Source organism: Symsagittifera roscoffensis, chromosome 9 (assembly GCF_963678635.1).
Source record: "Symsagittifera roscoffensis chromosome 9, txSymRosc1.1, whole genome shotgun sequence".
Lineage (NCBI taxonomy): Eukaryota > Metazoa > Xenacoelomorpha > Acoela > Convolutidae > Symsagittifera > Symsagittifera roscoffensis.
The window spans coordinates 32,980,409-33,005,374 of NC_087070.1; the positions used below are offsets into that span (position 1 = coordinate 32,980,409).

The 24,966-nt window shown below is 37.1% G+C and overlaps 1 long non-coding RNA gene across 1 annotated transcript; it reads right to left on the reverse strand.

Annotated features, from left to right (window-relative positions):
• Nucleotides 1-1,322: 1,322 nt before the first annotated feature.
• Nucleotides 1,323-24,266, reverse strand: LOC134854534 (uncharacterized). Its single transcript, XR_010164409.1, has 3 exons — nt 24,091-24,266; nt 2,076-2,309; nt 1,323-1,572 (listed from the first exon to the last, which is right to left on the reverse strand). It is a non-coding gene; the product is annotated as an uncharacterized LOC134854534 (long non-coding RNA).
• Between the last annotated feature and the right edge of the window lie 700 nt (nt 24,267-24,966).

A 24,966-nucleotide genomic window follows, 5' to 3' on the forward strand; every position in this document is an offset into this window, starting at 1 on the left:
ATAAAACTTAACTAACAAGATGTAAGTATATAAATGCAATTTGAAAAGATTTCTTAGAGCCCAAGAAACGAGCAGCAAAAGAGATGACAGCTCGACTACATTCGAACATTGGAATGGCAAATCTATTTGGTTTGTTGCCGAAGTAACTCTTCTCAACGGATTTTAAGTATGGACTCAACATCGCAGCAAAGGAAACCCATTGAACCAGACCAATGGCCATCTCGATGTTGATCTCACATACCAATTCTAGTCACTTGGCACTTCACACGGAAAAGTCAAACTTCACCCTTCACGTAGTCTCGCGCTAAACTTGATGAAATTGATTCATCCTTGCATCGATCAGAAGTCTTGACACTATCACCCAAGACTACCCACGATCAACGAGACCCATATTGAAGCACGAACAAAACAGTCTTCTTCCATCTTCTCGAACAACTACATAAACTACATATCTCCTCTCTTCAAGAAGTCACTGCTCAAAGCTTCCAAAGAAAACTACATCGCCCGTCCTTCACTACAATAAACAATTGAAAACTGAAAACTCTAAAACCCGGATGGGTGGAACCAGTTCTAAATTAGTATTTATAATTGGATATAAATACAATTATATTATTGATAAAATTATCACTATCAAATATTACTAACTAACCAATTATTTTCCATCTCTAACATTGACAATTATTTGTAAGTGCGGAAACTACTTGTAGTTTCAGCACCAGAACAATTTGAATGTATCTTAGACTACAGTTGTACTTGTTCTGGATAAACTCCAAGAACTAACTCGCTAAAACCAGTATACAATAGATCTATTGAGACTAGGAGATATAAGAGTAAGATTAAGATTGGTATTAAACTAAGAAGTTGCACGAATCTATCGGGCCGAAAATAAGATAGCGTGACAAACAGACGGTGTCCCTTGTCTGAAATTACTCTATGAGTACAAACCAAAGGTCATAACTCAGTAACAAACTTAAAAATATCAAACACGTACCCCAGCTTTAGCTGGGCCCTAAGTTTCCTTCATCAAGGGTCGGAAAATATCATCATGTATTCCTGACTCGTATTTGTATTTCCATAATCTTCAATCTGATATTTCCTCTCAATTTTCATTTCTTTGCCGTTTAATTAATCAACCCAAATTTTGGTTTATATTAATTTAGTTGCATCACTCTGTGCTACATGCACAGCAACCAGCTATCCTTGTTTCATCCTCAAAATTATTCAATTGTCTTTCGAAAAATATTTCAAAAGTCTTTTTAATAAGCTACGGCCTTCTTCAAAAAAATTCATCTAAATTTTTCAATTTTTAAAATAATCATCCATGTTCGAAACTTTGTCGGTTAGATCCAGTTTACTTGCAATTTTTTCTTAGTTTCAATTGTTTTGCTTTCTTGGTGCGCACTTATTAATGTCATTCTTGGTCATTTTCTCAAGTTTCCCTCTCAGTTTCTTTCGCTTCCTCCGTGTCTTTTTTAGTCATGATTGCCAATGCTAACTCTGCTTGTGCTGCGTCTGGGAACAAGTAATGTCGGGTACGATTGTCTTCTTTGTCAGTGAAAATTAACACGTTGGCTAAAAGGCATTACTACAACTTTAAATTATGGAAATACCGGCCAGATCCTTCTGCCTCAGGAAATTGGGCCAAAATCTCTCATTTATTGCAATTTTTAATATTGGGAACCTTTAATTGGCAATTATCACTTTTTCACATTTTTTCAAATATAGACAACTTTGCATATTTAGTGTCTGATAAATTATGAGGCACGCAATGGTTCAAACGCACTATACCACTCGCTCCGTATGTAATGGCAACAGACCAAGCGGTTTCTACTTGCAAATGACTCGATTAAAAAGTCCTTACCGGCCAGCGGAGAAAATCCTTCAAGTTTTGGCCAGCGAAAAACTGATTGAGTTGTAATATTTTACGTGAAAGTGAATTGGTAGCATTGTCTGAGAAAAATTTCCAGTTCAAATTAAAAACTGTTTTCTGATATAAATCATAAATTTAGTACTCGAATCTGAATGCACCGTAATTTATAGCAATTTTTGTCGATATTTGTAGGTCAAAAACTTACAAGTCGAATCGTCCGTTCCTTTTCCTGTCAGGAACTTCTCATCGCATAGGTTATTGATTCTTGTCACACCACAGTTGCTGACACAGTCATACCAGACGACCGATGAGTTCATGTTGCATCCGAACAACAAGCGTGCTCTTCTCCCATTCGTGTCCCAGGCTCCAGAGGGGGTGAGTTTAGTGACTTTGCACTTGAAAGTGTGGGTGGGAGCAGTTGACATTACTCTCGTGGCTTCTAACAGAAATTTCTGACTGATACAGTATAAGTTAACACGAGAAAGAGCAACTGGTTGCTGTATGCGTTGCACGATCACCCGACGGACGTTTTCCCAGAAAAAAACTCAAAACAAAAACTTATCCTTTTGATTTTTACTTGTGCTTTTTCGGCAAAAATCTTTAGTTTCTCCTAAGTTTCCAAATCGTTGCGTGATTGGAACGGCAGTTGCAGTCGTGATTCGAACGACTTTGAAAATTTTCAATTAGCGCCACTTCAGAAAAAAGTAAGTTTTAAAATCAAAAATTTTGTTCTAAATTGTTCCATTCATTTTTCGAAGAAAACTTGTCAAATATACGTGTTTTAGTTTTACTATCGAATATGCCTAGGCTTTATGCTTTTGATCAGATTCTTTCGTCACACCTCGATTGCTTTTCTGGTTGGAACTTAGCTTCTTGCACATCAATTGGTTATCTTTGTATTAGAAATGCTGCACGTTGTTCAAAGCCGCAATTTTAGTATTCAATTTTTGTGCTCTTGTTTGATACAAGTTCATGAATTTTCCTTGCCATCTGAAAGATATCGATGACTGTACTTGAAATTAAAAGAATGATGGTCTACCTGTGATTGTTTTTTTTTGCAAAGTTTTAGGGATTTGACTCGTTTGCGTGAAGAATGCTCGCTTGGGGTATAAGGCGAACTAATCCGGATCAAAAACTGTTCCAAAAAACGTGTGCCTAACGCCTCTGTGCTAGACACACTTAGCGTTAAAGGAGATTTTGTCTGGATTCAAAATTATTACAAAGTAAACAAGCCTGCTCGTATCAGGGCAAAGCCCTGAATGTTCCGACTGCCTTATAAGGTTTTTGGAGCAGTAATAACCTAATAAAATTAAATGTAATAAAAGAAAATGAAAATTTGTTTTCTAAAATTTGAAATTTTTTATGAAAATCATCCCCCCACACGCCATTTAAAGAACAAAAGGATAGATTTGGCTCCTTGTAACAAATCAATTAATGTAAATAAGCGTCTTTCAACCAATTTGGAACAATTTCTAAGACGGAATAAATCTCCGCTTACGCGTTAATAGCGCGAATTATATCGCGCGTTAATTGTCCCAAAATGGCAATCTTTAAACCCCCATAACTTTACGAAAAATGATCACAGGTGAAATATCTCTTCAAATTTCAGCTCAGGACAACAATACCTTTTGAATGAAAAAATTCCGTCAAAAATGGCTAGTTAAAAAGTAGAAATTTGTCTGAAGAAAAAAACCCAGCCCGAGCACAAATATTCCGTTACTTTCGTATCGAAAGTCGGAACAACAAGGATAGCCGGTTGCTGTGCACAGAGTGTTGTGACCATATTCTTACAATTTTTTTTTCAGTTTAAGTTAGTTTATTTTCTTGTACCTTGTGTGATGTTAATTATACAAACGCGTTGAAATTTAGTGAATCAGGCATTAACGGCTACAAATGTCTTCAAGAAAATAATATATATTTTTTGCCAGAGAAGCTCTAAATAAAGCTTCCAAAATCATTTTTTTTTAAAAGTGAAATTATCCGTTTTGAGCGTAAATTAGAAATTTTCATAGATAACGAACACTACTCGATCCAATTACTTTGTCATCCGGCATGGACCGACAAAACTTAGATATAGATGTATTTATACTTGTGATTAATGTTGTTGTATATGTTTATGATGTTGCATGCCATAAACATAAATTTAGCCGGTAAATCGACCTTGAGAGATCTTCTCTCAAACATTGACCGAATTAACGGTCAGAGCATGAATAAACGTTGGTTTAGATTGGTCGTTTTATCTCGCTCCGCGTTAGCTTATCTGTTTGTCGATCCATTCGGATTCTGGAATCAACCGATCATACATTGAGGTATGACATGGCGCAGCCATCAGGATATTCCAAAAACCCACTCAACATAAACCCGTTCTGGGAGAAGGCATCAGCCGAACCACCTCTAGAGTGGTCTAAGTGGGCTGCGATAATGGAAATGGCGGCATTTGCGAAAGATGGGATAGAAGTACGAAATCTATTGAGATCCCGACCAACATTAGTCGAACCGGCAGAGCCCGTATACGAACTTGAAATCACAGGAGAAACTGAAGCACAAAGGAAGAACAGAGAGGTCAGAAATCAAGAGAAACGAGTAGGTTGGGAAAACCATGTGATCAAAGCGAGGGAAAAAGGAGTACTTTGTAATTCATTCAGATGGGACGAAGCAGACGCGAAAGTACGCAGCTACATATTCTTATGCTTAGGAGCGGAAAGACAAAGACAAATACAACAGAAACGTCCCAATTTGGAATTGCACACCGTTTCCACTCAAGAACTGATGAGAACCCTCGAGAATATTTTTATCACAACTAGAATCATCGCTTTTGAAAGATAGAATTTCATCTGTCGAAAACAGAAAAAGAATGAGAGCTTAGAACAATTTCATTCGGACCTCGTGGAATTAGCATCGAGGGAGGATTGTGGAGACCGCGAAGAGGAATGGGTTCGCGACATGTTCACCGCACATATGAACAACGACAAAATAGCCGAGGAACTATTAGCACGAACCAGGAGTCCACAAGATGCATATGAATATGCAATACGACGAGAAAAAGGTATCGAACATAGTAAAACTATGAAGATCAACCCTTTTAGCGGACAGCAAATTACGACAAAGCAAGAACCGGTCAATTACATAAACACTCGAGGTCGCGCGAATTACTCTAACAGTCAAAACACACAAAGAGGGCGAGGCGCTCGAGGCAAACCGTTTCAACGAGGATTACAAAGCAACAGAGGACAACAAAGAGCTGCAAACACCGGAAATCAAAAACAGTGTTATAAATGCGGCAATCAGTATAATCAAAATCATTTACAGACCTGTCCCGCTAAAGATAAAATATGTGCAAAATGCGCCAAACGGGGACACTTCGCCAAAGTATGCCGATCAACACAAGTCAACTATCTAGAAGATACTCATGTCGACCAAAACGAGGAGCTTGACACCGAAAGCCTTGAAACAGAAAACGATCCAGTGGCGTTTGCAGAATTTTCTTCCAGAAATGGTTGGGATGATTACCAAAAAGATAATTTTTCGCTGATGGCAATCGCGGAATCATTCGAGATTAAGAATACAAGAACATTAGTTGAAGACGATCTAAACGGCCATATTCTGAAAATAAAAACTAATTCCGAACAATTGTTCGCTATTGCGGATTCGGTCAGCCCAATGTCTTTTCTAAACGAAAAAATCGCAAGGCGCATTCAACAACACGATAAATATGCACTGTTCAGAACCATTCCATTGGGAGATACAGCCCGACATTTAGCGTGTTACAATGGCGAAACGATCGTTCCGAAAGGAAGATTGACCATTAAAATCGAGTCAGGGGGTTGGAAAATTCAGTCAGCTCCGTTCATCGTGGTCGATGACAAAAAGCAAACATTATCGGAAGGAATCTACCTCCGCAGATCGGCATCAAATTGATTCAAGAACAGAAAACAGAAAAGGTACATGCTTTACGAGAACAAGAAAACTCGAATCCGGCGATAAAACAATGGGTCAAATTGTGCGTACGTATCGGAAAATCCAAAAGTCACACAATGAAAACACAGTTCCTTGAATAATTCGTTCCAATACAACAGAAGTGTCGAGGCATTCCGTTACATCTGCAGGAACGTGTGGAAGGAGAACTAAACAAACTAATTGATCAAAGACATATTATCAAATTAGATAAATGTTCGGACAAACAGTTTATAAGCCCAATTGTCATTACAGTGAAAAAGGACCAAACAGTTAAACTTGCGTTGGATTCGAAGAAAATCAATAAATTTCTTCATAAAAACAAGTATCAGATGCCTAATATCGACTTATTATTGGTTAACATTGCGCAAGTAGTCAAATCAGACAAAACAAAGCCAACGCTGTTCTCAAAACTTGACCTGGGATACGCATACTCACAAATCCCGCTGGATCGTAAAACACGTGAACAATGCATTTTCAGTTTAGTCGGTGACAATGCAACAGGAACGTTTCAATTCCAAACGGGATTCTACGGCCTCACAGATATGCCAGCTGAATTTCAAAAAGCTGTCGACTTAACGTTGACGAATTGCACGAACACATACGCATATTTAGATGATATACTAGTAGTCACTAAGGGAAACAAAGAGTTACATCAACAGAAGTTGAAAGCAGTTTTGGACAAACTTGATGAAGAAAATCTCGCGATTTCGCTCGAGAAATGTAAGTTCGCTTGCAAAGAGATTGAGTGGCTAGGATTTAACATCAATAGTGAAGGCACAACCCCACTAATTAAGAAAACCGAAGCAATAGAGAAACTGTCAGCACCAAAAACATTTAAACAATTAAAAAGTTTTATGGGGTCAATACATCAACTCACAAGATATATACCAAATTTAGCACAAGCAGCTGCAGCGCTCCGTCCATTGCTAAAAAACACAGAAAAGAAAAAACCACTTGACTGTGTTACTAAAGTTAGTAGCTGAAATTACTCAAAACAAACATTTTGACCAAGAATTAGAAACTCGCATAGTTTGCGACGCATCGAATACAGGTTTAGGAGCTGCATTGGAACTAAATTCACCAGGGCGTTGGATAGCCGTAGCATACGCATCACGTTTTTTAAATTCCCTCGAGGAAAAATATTCCGTAAATGAACTAGAATTATTGGGAGTAGTTTGGGCAATCGAACATTTCAAATATTATCTTTACGGAAAAAGCTTACGGTCATTACGGATCATCAAGCTTTAATCAACGCTTTAATTGCAAACGAAAGATCAAAAACAAGTCAGAGTCGACTCACACGATGGATTGATAGATTAATTCCCTTTCATTTTGATATCAAACACTTGGCGGGGAATATAATGGGACTAATAGACTACATGTCCCGAAATCCAGTTGGATTGGCAATACCCCCTAGTGAGTACGATGAGGAATTTGTAGTTGCATCAATTAATGCATTCATAAACGACCTCGAATTGATTGACAATGTCATTCTAAATAACTTGGCCAATCAGAACAAAGCACCGTATGAACTGATCAAAAAACGCGCGGAAAATAAAGGGTTATTAGATACTACTTCAAACACTCAAATCACATATGAACATTCCAAACGTTCCACTCACGGTCAATTGCGAACTAAAACTTCAATTCAGTCTCACTCAAAAATCGCCAACGAACAGTCAGCTCTCTCAAACAAAATTTCTCAAAACAAAACAACCAGTCCGAAATACAGTAAATTGTATTATTCACTCTAAGATGAACAGACGACCAGAAACTCGTGGATTCAAAGGAGGCTTCCTACCTGCGGAACTGAAAAGTACCGATGCAAAAGGACAAAACACAAATTCAGCTACACAGTGGCAAGGATCGTCCGACCGGGAAGAAAGTCTGTCAGACCCACGATGGCACAAAGGCCACCTACAAAAGGAAAGAAAGCGAACACCAACTCACCAAAACAAACAAAATACCGAAAGTACCACAAATGTTCAAGATGCGAAAGAGGTCATTACTAAAAAGAAAATTGAAGAGACACGCCAAAATCAAACTTCCCCAAAATCATCTTCACTGATAATCGGGGAGAACAAGACAGCCAAACGGAGAAAAAGATTCTCACGGAACAATTGAAAACAAAGTCCTGCCAGACAGAGAACGAAGCACCTTCCAGTTCTAAAACGAATTCATGCCAGACGGAAACTGAAGTAACCTCCAGTTGTACTCAAACAAAATTATCTGGAGAACAGAAATCGGAAGATGAGATTTGGGTAAGCCGCGTGGACCCAACGAAAACTACACAAGAAGAGTTGAAACACAACGAGGTACCCCCAACAATGACAAGTACATCACTTGAGGCCAGTCGTAAAATGATCACCGAGGGATTGATAGCAACGATAGAAAAAGCCACGAACACAACAGAAAGCGAATAAGACACCCCGTTGTTCCGGAAGAAACTTCAACGGGTACTGGGTGTGCGGTTCATCGCGGCGGCAACGAAAAAAGATCGAAACCTCCGCCCATTCATCAACTTTGTAAAGAAACGAGACTGGGAGGCCATGAAAAACTCTTATGGGCCTTATTGGCACAATATCAGGAATCGACTTCATGTCCGCGAAGACTGTCTCCTGATTGATGAAAGGATTGTGATACCGACTCAACTACGTTAAACAGTGCTCGACAGCCTTCAATTGACCCACCCAGGATCGGCAGCCATACTGGATCTATGTCAACACGTCTGGTTCCCTCACATTCATAGAACCATTGTCCACATGGCTCAGAACTGCAAACACTCTACGGAACAAGCTAAAAATCTAAAACCCATTGTAGGAAAAAAACATTCACTCCTTTTGGAACCGGTGGTAGAACCTAACGAAGAAGTTCAATTAGATTTCGCAGGACCCCTTCCGGATGAATTAAATAGGGATGCTTACATTTTGGTCGCTATAGATAAGTGGGCAAAGTTTCCTACCGCAAAGGTTGTTTCCAACACAACAGCCGATATCGCCATTAAATTCATGCAACGATTTATTTCAAACAACGGCGTACCAAGAAGATTAAGATGCGATCGGGCTCAGACATTCAGAGCAAAGAAATTTCAACTTTTCTGTAACTCAAATAATATCAAACTAGTTTTTGCACCGGTAGACGATCACAGAGCAATAGGGGATAGTTGAACGAATGATACAAACACTCAAACGCAGACTAGCGGTAATGAGGATTGATAAAACAAACACACCGTATCGAATTGCTTCCTACGTAGCCGAGATAATAAAAACTTTACGGATCACACCACACGGCGTCACAAAAATTTCACCTTTTGAAGCACACTTAGGCCGTAAACCTAACGCTCCTCTATCAAACATCGCAACAAATAGTACACCAAATAACTTAAATTGGGAAAACGCAAAACATGTATGTTTAGATCGAAAGAACCTAGAAAAGCCGCCACTACCCGCCGAGATCATGCATGATCTCAAAAAACGGTCGGAAGACGAGGTGACAGTTAAGGAAAAAGGGACACTAAACACAATTACCAAAGAATCTCCAAATGCCAAAGTCTCCCACACAGCAGATAACAGGTGCACGTCATAAAGTTATAGAACTAGCCAAAGATAAACTTAATGTAAGATACAAAGGGATACAAAGAACAATAGGCCCACACACTAAGAAAAAGATAGAACAGGTGGCTTGAAAAACCATTAGGATAGCAACGAGAGTAAAATCTCCAAAAACGTGTGAACAAAAATATAAGACGGTGGATGGAAAAATTTTGACATACACTCCACACACCGCTTGGGTACAAACATTTGGCAAACAACCGAGATTATTAGGAAATAGCGGAGCAGCTTTTGTACCGAAGCCTTTAATTTATGGACCTTGTAGACCATCTCGGCTAAGCGATTATTTGGCTTATTAATCCGCACGGCTTATTTTGTAGACATTAACAACCCCAACGTGCCACAACATGCAATGTTCCAAAAAGATGAGGTGACGGGTCTCCCAGTGAAACATACGAAGAAATCAAAACAGCAAACGACCAGCCCAACGAAACGGAAGGCGAAAGCAACGGGGAAACGCACTGGAGGACGACTTACAACAAAACCCCAAAACAGAGGAATGACGTTGGAAACAGAGGTAGCAACAGGAAAGGAAAAACAACAACTGAGGATGTAGAGTCAAATCAGGATGACAATCGATCAACCACATCATCGGAAGATGTAGCCCCTTCGCCAAAACGGCAGAATCAGAAAACAACACCACCAGCAGCAGAACCATCAAGGAAATCCGCACGAAACCGCCAATCGGCGCTGTCAAATGTATTTGGGAATGCAATCCCAATTAACGCTATAATCGAACCGAAAAACATTGAAAAGGAAAGTCGACGATTCGAGATAGACTCGCCACCTGAACAGCAAAAATCAAATTATCCAAGCCTGAAAACTTTAATCAAGGAAATGGTTTTTTTTTCGGACGAAACCCCGCAATATCAAGCGTGTTTAAAGTTTATTGAAGCTATCAGCCCAAAACAGGCCAACAAGAAAAATGAGGTGGTGGATTTAACGTCACTAACGGATGAGGAGATGGCGGAAAACAGTAATGATATCTTAGTTATCAAAGAAGAAAAAACTCAGAAAAATGATGCTGATGCGGAAATGCCAGACGACGAAGAACACACGAAACAGGAAGATGAAACGGAAAAAGAAGTAAAAGAGGCAAAATGAATGAGGATTAGCGGCCCACGGGGAAGAAACCAAAACTACAACGGTTCCACGTGAACTTTAAAACTCAATTACTATTTATAATCTGTGTCGAGGGGGAATGTCATCCGACATGGACCGACAAAACTTAAATAAATATATTTTATACTTATAATTTATGTTGTTGTATATGTTTATGACGTTGCATGCCATAAACATACATTTAGCTGGTCAATCGACCTTGAGAGATCTTCTCTCAAACATTGACCGAATGAACGGTCAGAGCATGAATAAACATTGGTTTAGATTGGTAGTTTTATCTCGCTCCGCGTTAGCTTATCTGTTTGTCGATCCATTCGGATTCTGGAATCAACCGATCATACATTGAGGTATGACATACTTGCTCGAAATTAGGCAAAAAATCAATAATTTCAAACTGTTTTTCTCGACCCTGATTTTTTTTGGAAATTTTCTAATATTCGAATCACGACTGAAAGGGCAAGAATATGATATATCATTCGATTCAGTCCGATGGTTATTTGTGGTATGTGATTTTGCGTGGAACACAAAAAAAAACCCGAACAAAAAATTCCTTCCCATTTTTAATGGTCGAAACAATGAAGGCACAATATTTGGTCGCTGGAATGCAGTACTAGACAACGGGCATATCATTTTTGTGAAATGGCGTACGGGGACATCTCGAAATTTTAAAAATATAAATCCTTTTCTAGTCATTTGTTCAAGTTTTTCATTTGTTAGACAATTTTAGTTTCTTTCAATCTAGCTTGTGTTTGTGAAATGTAGTATCGTCTATTTAATTCAAATAAATTGGCAAGAAATTGGAATTCTAAGAAATTTCTTTAAAAAATTTGCATGTTTTTGAATGTCGACTCGGATGATGTTACACAATTCAGATTTCTAGTCATGGTCTCAGTTGACTAGGGAGAGTTCAAAAGTTTTCCATTGTTGAGGGAGTTTGAAATTTTTTAAGGCAGCATAAAAGATACATATGTTCATTAAACAATTAAGCTCACCAGCGTAGGGTTCAAAGTTACTCAATTTTCTTCAACCTAATTAGACATTTAATTTTAAACTTTATTTAACTTGATCTATTAAAAGCATGATGTAATACAAGACTCTGTTGCTGAATGGTCAACACAGGTGATTTTTGGTCAGCATCTCGGATCTCAGAGTGTTTTTTTTTTTGTATTTTGGAGTTAATTAATTATCAGGAAAAATGTATGTTTTTTGAGAGCTTTTCAATTACTGCAATGTTTGTGAAGTACAATTGGGTTCAATATACGTTTTCAGGCTCCTTAAAACAGACAAAATGTGTGCAAAAAATGAAAATTGTTGTTGCAAAAAACATCGTGATTTGAAAATGTGAACTGCTTGCATAGCAACCGGTTTTCTTGGAATGAATGTTGGTTTTGGAACTATGTCAGTTTTGCCTTTTCAGACACCCATTTTAAAGTAAGCAACGACCAAATTAGCAAGGTTCGCAATTTTTGTTAAAACTAGCTAATTATTCGATTTTAGGCTCAAAAAGGTTGCCATGAAATTAGCAGCTAGTGTGTAAATGCATAATCCACAAACATCAGTACATCAGCGCTAAATGTTTACTGATTTGTGAGTCAGATAACGTATTTCAATAATGTGTTCAAAGAGTAGAAAAATGAATTTCCCGAAAAAATTGTAGACTATCTGGCAACGGATAACATCGGAAGTACATAAGTTTTTTCATTTAATACAGTGCTGATTTAATTTATTCGGACAAAAAGCAATTAAACTAGAAATTTAAAACGCATTTTTCTCAAATTGGGGTTACTTCAAGTAAAAAATGATGCTGACAAAACTTGCTAAAAATTTCGGTAGAAATAATGTGATGCAATTTGTTTTGCAAAGTTCGGGCTCAAAATTGGATGATTTTTGGCTGTAGTCCCTCTTAAGTTACGACAAAACTGCTTGATCGATCACTGACATAATCATATCAAAGTGAGTCGATTTCGTAGGCTAACAAACTTAAATATAATTCGTAGGCCAAAAAATTAGGGTTGCATTAATTTAAAAATAATGGTGACAAAACTTGCTTAGAATTTCAGCTGAAATAATGTGATGCAATTTGTTTAGCTAAGTTTGGGCCTAAAATTGGATGATGTTTGACTGTAGTCCCACCAAAGTTTTGACAAAACTACTTGATTGATCACTGACATAATTATATCAAAGCGAGCCAATTTGGTTGGCCAACAAACTTTAAGTTGGGTATACTATTCAAAACATGTTTTGATTAAAACAATTTTTAAGTAATTTGGGCATTTTTTGGAGAGTTTACCATTTTTGAAGTTTTTTAGTCTATGTAAGCGGCTCACTTTGATATAATTATGTCCGTGATCATTCATGAGGTTTTGGCGTATTTTTTTATTGATTAAAAAAGCCAAAAATTATTCTTTTTTGGGCTTAAATTTTGGGACCGAATTTTGCAAAACAAATTGCTCCATATGCTGGAATTCTAAGCACGGTTTGTTTCAACACTTTTTTGATCTAAACTCAACCCAGTTTTAGAAAAAAGCGTTCTCACATTTTAGTTTAATGCGTTTCGTCCCGATAGTTTAAACGTGGGCGTTCAAGAGTTTAACGTTCAACGTTTCTGGAGTGATTTGAGTTTCTGTAGTTTCTTTCCATAAAACTTTGTGTTTGCTTCAGAAGTGGAGTTTATGGTTAGTTGAGTCGCCTTTTGCGTTTAGGTCAAAACATAAATTGCAAACCTCGACCCGGATAGTAATGGTTTGCACCAACTGTGCGTTTCAGTCAAATTTGAAAGGATGAAAACGAATGCACACATTTTGTTTTTGTTTGTTTTCTATTCTTAAACTGTGAGCATTTGAAACTTTTGTAGGAAGTTTAGCGTATTTTTCTAGGGATGTGAAACTTGGAACAGGCTGGGTTCGAGGGAATATGAATTGTTTCTTGCGAACTGCTAGCCGCTTCTGAAGTGGAATACTATCAAACAGGTCTGAGCAAATTTTTCTTCGGTTCGAGTTTTTTTTATCAAAGGGCTTATAAAATCAAGACACAGCTTCAGTTATATTAAGAACACAAAAAGTTGGCTCAAAAATTCAACTTTTATGAATATGATTGGTCAGTGCAGGGTGTTGCTATAGGTTTGAGTGCAAATCGACACCAATGAGTCATTGTCGCAAGTCAGAGGATCAATTTCAATCACTCGAAACAATGAAAAATAGTCTACAAAGATTCAGGGAAAATCTTTGTGATCTGCTGACTTTATACCAAACGTTTACGGTTAGATATTTAAGATCAAGTAAAGCAATTTTTGATATTGAACACTATCAAGAAATCAATTATAAATACAATTTTCGGAACTTAAATTAATTGAATTCAGAATATTTTGGATTAGGTTAAATTGTTTTCAAAGCTAAAAAATTTCAAAAAAAAACTTTTTGATCCGACTTTCGTAAGGAAAGTAACGGAATATTTGTGCTCGGGTGTGTTTTTTTTTCTTCAAACAAATTTCGACTTTTAACTAGCCATTTTTTACGGAATGTTTCTCATATCATTCGGAAGCTTTTATTGTCTTGAGCTTAAATTTGAAAAGATATATTACATGTGATCATTTTCTCGCAAAATTATGGGGGTTTAAAGATCGCTCGTTAATACAAAACGTTAATTATTGCCAGTTTCATGGATAAAAAGTGATCAAATTTGAGTTTTTTTATCGAATTCTACAAAAGTGAACAAGACTGCTCGTATCAGGGCAAAGCCCTGAACGTTTCGACTGTCTTTCAAGGTCTGTGAAGCAGTTTTCGCTTTAAAAAAAGGATGATTTCTTTTTTTAAATGAAAAAAAAGTTATTCAAAATTTGAGTTTTTCTTGAATTGTCTCCCCCACACGCCATATAAAGTACAGACAGATGGAATCTGCTCCTAGTAACGTAGAATTTATGACAAACAGCCTGTTTCAAACAATTTGGAACGATTTCTTTGAGGGATTAAATATCCGCTTACGCGTTAAGTGCACGAAACATCGAGCGTTAATTGTCCAAGTTGGCCAAAATGGCAATGTGTCGTGCTCTTAATGCGTAAGCGGAGATTTCATATAAACTACGAAAGAGTAGATTTCGCTCCTTGTTACAAATCAATTATGGCAAATAAGCTTCTTTCAACCAATTTGGAACGATTTCAAGACGGATTAAATCTCCGCTTACGCGTTAATAGCGCGAAATACATCGCGCGTTAATTGTCCCAAATTAGCCAAAATGGCAATCTTTAAACCCCCATAATTTTACGAAAAAAGATCACAAATGAAATATCTTTTCAAATTTAAGCTCACGACAACAATACCGTTTGAATAATATAAAAAAATTCGGTCAAAAATGGCTAGTTAAAAAGTCGAAATTTGTCTGAAGAAAAAAAAACCCACCCCGAGCACAAATATTCCGTTACTTTCGAAACTAGAAAGTTATCTTAATCGTTCCAATTCGGTTAAAGGAAGCTTATTTGCCAAATTGATTTATTAATGGGAGCGAAATATATCACTTTGTACTTTTAAATGGCGGGGGATGATTTTCACAAAAATCTCAATTAAAAAAATTCTTTTCATTTTATTACATTTAGTTTGTTTTATGTTATTACTGCTCAGTAGACCTTAAAAGGCAGTCGGAATAATCAGGGATTTGCCCTGATACGAGCAGTCTTGTTTTACTTGAGTTCTAATAGAGAGACAAGAATATGACAATTGTCAGTTGGATATAGGTTGACCGGCAGAAACATTAACGCTCAGAGAGGGAAAAAAGATTTCTCAAAGAAAGAAGAAACAGATGAAAAAATGAAAAAGACGCCAGGAGTTACTGGAGATAATTGATTCAGAAGTAGCACTAATGCAATTTATTTGTAATGAAGATAGTTTTTTTATATACGTAGTTTCAGATTGATATTCAAAATCAAGTCGATCTGAATAATGTACATTTTCTATGAGCTAATCTGACGTAAACTAGTTATGATTGAACTATTTGTGAAAAAGGTATTTTGCGGTGTTAGTTTTCAAAATTTTAAATAGATTAGGTTAGTTTTAAACTTTCTGCATAGGGTAGTTTTATGTAAAATACACCGCGTGGTCATTACGGTACCTATCTTCAAACGGATAGGTTTGTGCAACTCATTGGTGTAATACCATTCTTAGTCCTCGTAATTCAATGGTCTAAATAGATTTACCGGATTGCTGAAAAGGGCGAGAGCTTATAAATAGATCAATTTCACTCTAAAATCTTTAAAGTCGGCCTGACTAGTAAATTAGTCAAGCTTTACAAAAACCAATTGGAAAATAATTATACAGTGCTGATTTAAATTAACCGGACAAAACGCGTGAAACTTGAAATTTAAAACGCGTTTTTCTCAAATTGGGTTGAGTTTAGGAGAAAACTCATGAAGACAAAACTTGCTTAAAATTTTAGCAGAATTAATATGGTGTAATTTGTTTTGCAAAATTCGGGTCCGAAATTTTACTCCAAAAATGGGTCATTTTGGCTTTTCTTAGTTAATCAAAAATTACGCCAAAAATACCCAGTCGATCACAGACATAATTATTTCAAAGTGAGCCCCTTGCGTAGCTCAACAAACTTTAAGAAGGGTATTTTCTCCAAAAAAAATGCAAATTGTTTAAAAATTGTTTCTAAATAAAAAGTTGGTATTTTATATAGTAAAAATGACCTTTTTTGTCTATCAAACAAAAATAAATTAACTTATACAATTTTTTGGAGATTATCCCCTTCTTAAAGTTTGTTGAGCTACGTAAGGGGCTCACTTTGAAATAATTACGTCTGTAATCGACTGGGTATTTTTGGCGTAATTTTTGATTAACTATGAAAAACCAAAATGACCCATTTTTGGGGTAAAATTTCGGACCCGAATTTCGCAAAACAAATTACACCATATTAATTCTGCTAAAATTTTTTATCAATTTTTTTTCATGAGTGTTCTCCTAAACTCAACCCAATTTGAGAAAAACGCGTTTTAAATTTCAAGTTTAATGCGTTTTGTCCGGTTAATTTAAATCAGCACTGTAGACTATGACTGTTTAAAAAAAAATACTCTGCAACCTTAAATTTAAGTACAAAAAACTAAAAGAAAGCGAGAGGCGAAAACGTCATTAATGAGAAACCGAACGGATTGCACTATTAAAGAGTGTTCCGATCACAGTCATTTTTGTAAATTACTTTAAAAACGAAAATTGAATCTTATTTCTGAATCCTCAAAAGTTATTCCATTTGTAGAGCAATTAATAACATCTGAAACATTTTTTTTTGTTTTGTAATTTTCAGAGGTCCTCAGATGTTTATTTATTTTGAAAAAATAAGTTAAGCCCTCTAAATTGGACCAAAATTTAAAAAAGTCTGTTTTTTTTGTTTATTCTGCGCACGGAGTTGTGCTACAGATCAAATCACAAGTCAGAAAGTGCCAATATATCAAATCGCAACGCCTGTTATTGGAGCATCTATTTCGTCCGAAAAAACACCCCTCCAAAAACTTATTGCCCCTATCAATCACTTCAATAAGTCATTGTGCAAGTTTTTGGGGAGCGGTGGTGAAGTGGTTACGTCTCCGCCTCTCAATCGAAAGGTCGGATGTTCGAGGCCCACCATGATCCGTGATCGTTGATTGAGGGTGAAGCAATATTACCCAGCCCAGAAAATTAACCAAAAAAATTGCATGTATAGTTCTTAAACAGGGGCACAATAGCGGTTCGCCGTGATGAGCTGTGCAACTCTTGTGTTGGTCATTTCCCCCGCGGATAAATAGGCTTAATCTTAATATGCGCAGAAAAAAATATATTCCTATGAATTAATTTTTCGGAAGAAAATTTGAGCGGTTTTTATTGAAAAGCAGCTAATTTTTCTGGGATGGTACTTACCGCCAAAACAAATCAAGATGATGTAACATCACAACTCCATGATTTATTTCATGACAGGAATCCTCTTACTTCCTCTTAACTGCTCTTTTTACTGGGCGTGACTCAATATAAACGTCTTCTAAGGGAGACTTAATTTATATGTCCATAGAGTTTATCTATCAACTCCACATTTCACCATTAAGCAAACCCGAGTTAAAAAAGAGTATAGTTAAGACAAAGGTCATTGAAGCAAAAGCGGGCATTTTCAGAAGACAACTCAGACTTCATTATAAAATGGCATCAATTATCCCTGTATTAGTTTACGGAGATCAGCTCAAATTTAACCACAGATTGGAACGGTCTTTGTGGACATGAGCTTTAGAAACTTTATCTTTAACAAGGAGAAAGTTTTTAAAGCTCATGTCAAGGACAAACTGCTCGCGACAGTCTGAGAACTGGAATTCTGATTGTCTGTTATCTTTTCACCTTTTTTGGTATAAACAAGTACAAGAATTTAATAAAACTATAAAAAAAAATTCAAACATGAGTTGCCAGATGCCAGCTGCAATTGAGATTTGAAAATCAGAAATTATGACCATACAATGCATCTGCTTTACCAGTCTTGAAAAAGCCTAACTTAATTTTGGAGAATACCACAAAACGTTTTGGTATTCTTTTTTAATTTTTGAAGCTTTGCAGGATTATAAAATGCTTTGAAGTCATTTGTGAAAGTTAACACAGGAAAACTTGTTGACAACTATCCGACTTGTCTTAAAATTGTTTTGGTGTTTGTTTATGCTTTTAAAATAAAGCTGGAGACTATGCGCGTCTACAGGGGCTATTTGAAAACTATATTGAAAATATTTTAAATTAAATATTATGAAAATTTGGTTACTTTTTTGGGCCGTTAAAAGATTTCCCGAGCCCTTAAAAAACGCAATGGAATCAACAGTTCTGATTTAAATTATTCCCGAATGAATTGTTATAATGAATTTTTGTAGTCTTCTCTAAAATTCTAAAAAACTGTTTATGCTGATCAAAAATAAATTTTCTCGTGAAAAATTTTTGAAGCTGTAAAATCCGTTTTTTGTAGATTATAGCCCATTGTGTGCTGTTTTTATTTTTTCATGATAAGTTTTCACTCTTGTGAAGAACGATTGAGACAGTTAACTTTTTACTATATTCGAAAACAAAAACAGTGCTTACAGAACTAAAACATAAAATTTGAACTAAGTCAAGTTTTCAACACTTGATTGGGTATTCATGGGTCCTTATGACATAACTGCAGTAATGCGTCTAAGAAAAGAATTGTACCGCCGACGAATATAATTATCCAAAACCACGTAAAAATCACGTTCAATAATGTCCCAAAGAAGGTCTAAATTATCGCACCGTTTCTGCTAGTAAATACGTTCTTATAGGGGTACCAGCGTTCTGGCCTAAACCAACAACGGAACCTTTATTCCCATGGGAATCGTGGATCGGACAATTTTTCTTAGCCGTAATTCTAAGAGAACACTGTAATGCCAAAATTTTACTGAGTGACCCAGTTGAAGTCTTCGACGACCCCCCCCCCCGGACCAGAAAGAAAAGGAGAAGCAGAAAACCAAACCGAAGAAGCTAACCGCATCGCAAGAGACCAAGCCGCAATCCGCCAGACAACTGAAATCAACGTCGAAAGAAGGCAAAAGGGCCAAAAATCGGCCCAAATGTTTTCTATCACGAGGCGGACCAAAGGATCAAATCTCGATTATTTTTTCTTTGGGACAGGAAGGCAAGAAAAGGTTCCTACAAAGCCATGCACAGGTAGCTATCGCAACGATCAACCTCCGCAATTTCTACAATCATTGCGAGACACTTTTCAAAAAAAAATAAAAACTACATAATCTAAAGAAAAAATCTCTACAACACAACAATTTGATCGCGAAAGTCTGGAGACTTTCTTTCTGAGACTCTCGGGCCAAGCCGCCCAGTGTGGTTAGCCGTTTGATAATGGAAAGAAGTCGTTCGTGACATATTCATCGCCAAAATGAAATTCAAAGACATCCAACGCGATCTTTGCATCAGACCGGGTAACTCTCCGGAGGAAACCCTTAAATCAGCTCTCCTTCAAGAGAAAGGATACATCACGGCCTCGCAAAAACAGATGGGTCTCTCAGGACCTACTAATTCAAACGCCAATTCCGGCCAGAACTTTCCAAACTCTATTAAAGTAAAACAAGAAGCAACCCTATCAGTTCAGCGAGAGAACAGCATTCAGAATAGAACTAACCGAGCACAAAACTCCAGAGGAAAATTCAACAACCGACCAAAACAAAACCAACAAACGGAAAGCAAACCATGTTATTTTTGTGGGAAGGAATTCTCCCCCAACCACAAACTCTCATGCCCAGCCAAGAACGTGACATGAAAGAATTGCAACAAAAAGGGACATTTCGCCAGATGCTGCAAGTCCAGGTGCAATGTTGTAGTAGTGGATGATGACTCAGAAATGACTGCAGAAGAATGCGATTTCACTACTTCGGGCAGTGAGCCGGAATACTCAGTTCTGAACGTATCACCAAGGGTCGTAATTACCAATCAGAAACCAAAACCCGAATATTCAGTCAATTAACTGGAAGTCATCAAATCCGCTACTGGGAGAACTAGATGTATACAGATTACACTGAGAGTTAACAAAACATTTTTTAAGGCCACCGTCGACACGGGTAGCCTAGCATCTTTTATCAACAAGAAAACCGCCGATATTCTGGTCGAATCGGGTGCTAACGTTAAATTATTATCAACTTCGGAAATGGCTATCGACACCCACTATGTAGACAACAATAGAAGATTAAGTTGTTCAGCACTTTAATCGCAGACGTCTCCTCACTTGGTTGGCACATTAATTCAGCGAAGTTCCTAGTATCTGAAAATCGCATTAGATGCCTACTAGGCCTCGATCTACAAAGTGCCCCGGGCGTACAAACCACCCAATCAAGACCAATTCCCATCAACGAAATTTCATCCGTATCTACCGATTCAGACAGGTGGCGGAAGTATTTTACAGAGAAATTCAAATATTTATTTTACTAGACAGGGCAGATCAAAAAACCACCGTGTGCACCCGGTATTTAAGGACCCTTTAGTCCCGATCGAAGAGAAGGGTCGGAGAGTACCAATACACATTCAAGAAAAAGTAGGCACCGAAATCAGGAATATCATCAAAGGAGGTCACATTGTGAATCTAAATAATTGTACCAGCGATCATTTGGTAGCACCAGTGGTTATTACTGCTAAAAAGGACGGCACCATAAAACTAGCAATGGATGCAAAACCAGTGAAAGCCCAGATATTCAAAAACCAAACCAAATGACTAACCTGCTGGAACAACTGAACGTTGCCGCGCAAATTATCAATGCTGCTGCAACAAAGTTAGGTATAGTCGATTACTTTTTGCGTCACCCTACATTCGGAGCTCCTCAACCATCAAGTAACGACGAACAGTTCGTTGTGAAATCTATCCAGAATTTCTTTTCCGCCTGCTCAACTGTAAAAAAAGCTTTACAACAAAGAGTGTAATTGTGTACCTAGTCCTAATTTTAAGCAGGATGTATCAAAAAGCATCCGTTGTATAAATAACATTTTGTATATAGACCGGTCTTTTCAGACCAAGAATTCCAACAATTGTGACGATATTTTAGGCAGAAACTTTAATTATTCAGGAAAAAACGCTATTTACAAACTCACTCCGTGAGAGGGCGCCCTTAATTAGATCACAAAATTCGACCAATCAGAATCCAGGAAACTCAATTATGGATGCACACCGCGAGAGGGCGCCACTAATTTTTGCACAGAAACTGGCCAATCACAATCGAGTAAACGCTATTACGGATGCTGGCCGCGAGAGGGCGCGATAATTTATGCACATATATGAGCCAATCAGAATCAAGAGATATACATAAAATACATCCTCGGGTCAAAGTAGTGAAACACGTTCTGCTTGTAACTTGAGAGTGATCTTATTCAAAGTTCTCTAAAGACGTTCTGCTTGTAAACAAGATCCCACAAACTATCACTAATTTTGATGTACGGAGAGTAAAGGGGCTACTCTGGAAGAACTGCCGTTTGGTTATTTTCTAAAAAATGTCGGGTTGCATGCGCAGAATGAGATGGAGTGTTATCTTGCAGAAAAAGTGCGGAGTCGTCCAGAATAGGCAGTACATTGTCACGCATTAAGTCAATGTAAGCCGGAGCATTAAAGCTACCACTGATGCGGCCTAGTTTGCGTAACCCTGAGTAGGTAATCAGCTCAAAAATTATCAATGTCTTCGTTTTTCTTTTCCCACCTTTTGCCAAATATCGCTCACTATACCGGTTATGAGTCCCAGGGGATCACCGAATATACTCTTTCCGTGTGCTGCGGAGCTCAAAAATGCTCTCGTGGGAGAAACAAATTTTTATTCCAGTCTTCCGGAGTGGTTGATTGGTGGGTGCGGTACCACTCCAATCTCTTTCTTCTATGCAAAAAATGGATTTTGGTTTCCGTGCTGCAACGTGGCTGCAGAGTCCGTTTTTAATCAAAACTAGCCGAATATTGATAGCTGACTTAGAATTGCCCCCAGACCAATCGTTTTCAGCTGCCTTGATGTCAGATGGGAGCAGTTTGTGACTAGCTTCAAAAGCCCGGTAATGGAATGGGGGGACATTTAGGGGTTCTTCCTGGGATAAGTTTCGAACAAACGGATCCGGTTTCTTTATAGCATTTAATTATTTGGGCAACAGTAGCCCTTGGGAACCCCAGGTTGCTTCGAATTAACTGATATAGAGTAACCACGGCGTGACTTGGATGCGATCAAAATTCGCAAATTTAACGGGGTGTACATCACCCCCTCAAAATTTTTGTATGTAAAACTAAGAGATGTGTCACTAACTTGCAAGCAGAAAGGGTCACACTATTGAAAAAAAAAAACGCGTAAGTACCAGTCACCACAGTCGTTCCACGATTGCAGTTCATTTTTGTCAGCTGTCTCAATCATAATTCACTTGATTGTAAAAATAAGTTAGTTATTTTGTGGTCTCACTGTGTTTGAACTTTTTGTTAATTTCAATTGCGTTTTATACTAAGCTACGTATGTGTTTTTGCTCTTCTTCGTAGCAGGAAGTTTGTGGAAAAATGAACCGTGATTATGGAATGAACATGTTCGTTCGCTCTCGAATTTTGCCAAAAAACTGCAAAAAGTAGTGTACGTTTCTGCAAAAAAATTATATCAAAAGTGGATTTTAATTGATTGTAATGGATTACAATGGATTTTTGTATTTTGAGCATAATCAATTATAATGGATTAAAAATCTATGAAATTTTCTAAGTCTGCAAAAATAATCGATCAAGTAGACAACATTTAAGTCAACTAAATCCAATATTGTCGACTTTTATCCACGAAACGGTTGGAGAAAAAGTGAAGAGTTTAAAAACTGCTTAGTTTTTCACCGAAAAATTGCTATCAAAATTTTACCCCAAAACGGTTCACTTTGATTTTTTCAGATAACCACGAGTTATTTAGAAATTCCGAGTTTTGATGAGATCATTGTATCAGGAGAAAAATTTTATACAGCCCAAAAAAGCTCTATAAAAATTAAATCCTAAAAACTCTTTAAAAGAGAGTATTTTTTTGGTTTTTTGGTGATTTTTACTTAATGAAGCTCAAATCTTTGTTTAAAAACAAGTTTCAATCGTTTTGCGCAACTTTGTGGGGATTGTTTTTCTTAAATTTTGTTGGGCTGTACAACAATTTTTTTCTGATATAATAGTCTCATCAATGATTCGGTAGTTCTAGAGTAAATTTTGATCAAATAAAAAAGCCATTATGACTCATTTTTGTGGTAAAGTTTTGAGTTGTGTATTTCGCAAAACAATTTGAACAATAATATTTCTGATGAAATTTCAAGCAATTTTTGTTCTCCTCACTTTTTGTCTAATCTCAATCTAATTTGAGAAGAATGCGATTTAAGTTTCAATATTTGTTCGTTTTTATCGTTTTTATCGAGATACATCAAACCAGCTCCAGCAACCGACATATTTGTTGAAAAAACGGGCAAAAAATTGCACAAGATTTTGTCTATAGCACTTTCTTTAGAACTTTCATAAAATTTGTAGGTTTGGCTGAACAAAAATGGGTGTCGTAAGTTATTACAAACCGCCCGCTGTCATTTACAAAAAATGTCTCAGAGGATCGGAAAGTGTAAAGTACTTGAATACGCACTCTATCCCCCACCCACTTATTGATATTACCCCTCATCACCAAGAGGGTCCCCCTCTGCTACTATTTAACCCATTTTTGGTCAGTGGTCATCAACCGTAAGTGTTTTGATGACAACCGGCGCCATCGGTGTTAAAAAACTGTAAACTTGACAGACGAGAGCGCGCCACAAAGACACCATTTTAGGCAAAAAATCAAATTTTTGAGTAAGTTTTGGTTAAATTTTTTGAAAAAAATATGCCTCCCTTCCCTTCGGGAAAATTCAAGATCGGCCTCCGCTCCAAGCATTGAATTAATATTACCAATCATAATTTTCTGGGAGTTTTTATTTATGAAAAACAGAGTGTAAAATTTGGTTTATTTACTGGTCAATATTTTTTAAAGCTTGTGTAATAAATTATCCTTCTAAAATAACAGTTCAAAAATTTACCTTTGGTATAGCTGTTAGTGGAGATATTTCAATCAATAAAATGTTTCTTAAAGAGCTCGAATTTCAGATTTGATAAGAACTTAAAGAGAATGGCTGAACAACACGGACCTTCAATTTAGGACAGGTAGCTATTATCATTTACACGCCAAATCCTGCTATTACTTTGTCCAGGCTCGATAAAAAGCAGCTAATGCCTAAGAAATGTAGAATTGATTGATATAGAAATTAACTTATAGTTTTATCTCTTTGTTTCTAGAGGAAATCTCATTTGATGAATTAAATTGTAAAAAAAGTTACTGAAAAAACTGGCAGAATTTTGATGTAAGAATCTCAGCACAGATCAAAATCTGATCACCTTTACTTAGAGAAAGAAATAAAAGAGTCAACCAGAGGCAAATCTGCTCTCAGAGAAGTTGGCTAATCGCCCAATCAGCTGGTCGGAACTTACCAATTGCAGCCGCGGTATGTTGGATACCTATTGGTAGACAACAAATTAGGTCACAGAGCATTTCTGTGGTCCCAAAACACACTTACTTACCTGGTGCTAGTTTTCAGGGAGTGAACATATTGTACAAATAGGTATAAATATTTGTCCCAAATGTAGCTGTGGTTTGAAAGTGATTGGAGCTGGCCGTTTACTTGCAACAAGTCTATCTCTGAATTGTTGCTTGATCAAACCGCACTGTATTTTCTTAGAGCTATCAACACAGCTAAGTGGGTCCTTTGAATCGTGTGGAGTAGAGTCTAAACAAGCACCTGAGGAATTCTTAGTGAAAGATTCTGAAAATCTATTTACAAACAGATATGTGAACAGAAGGCAATATAGACTAAATTTGAATCCACCTAATTTTTTTACGTTGTAGAAGTTGAACAAAA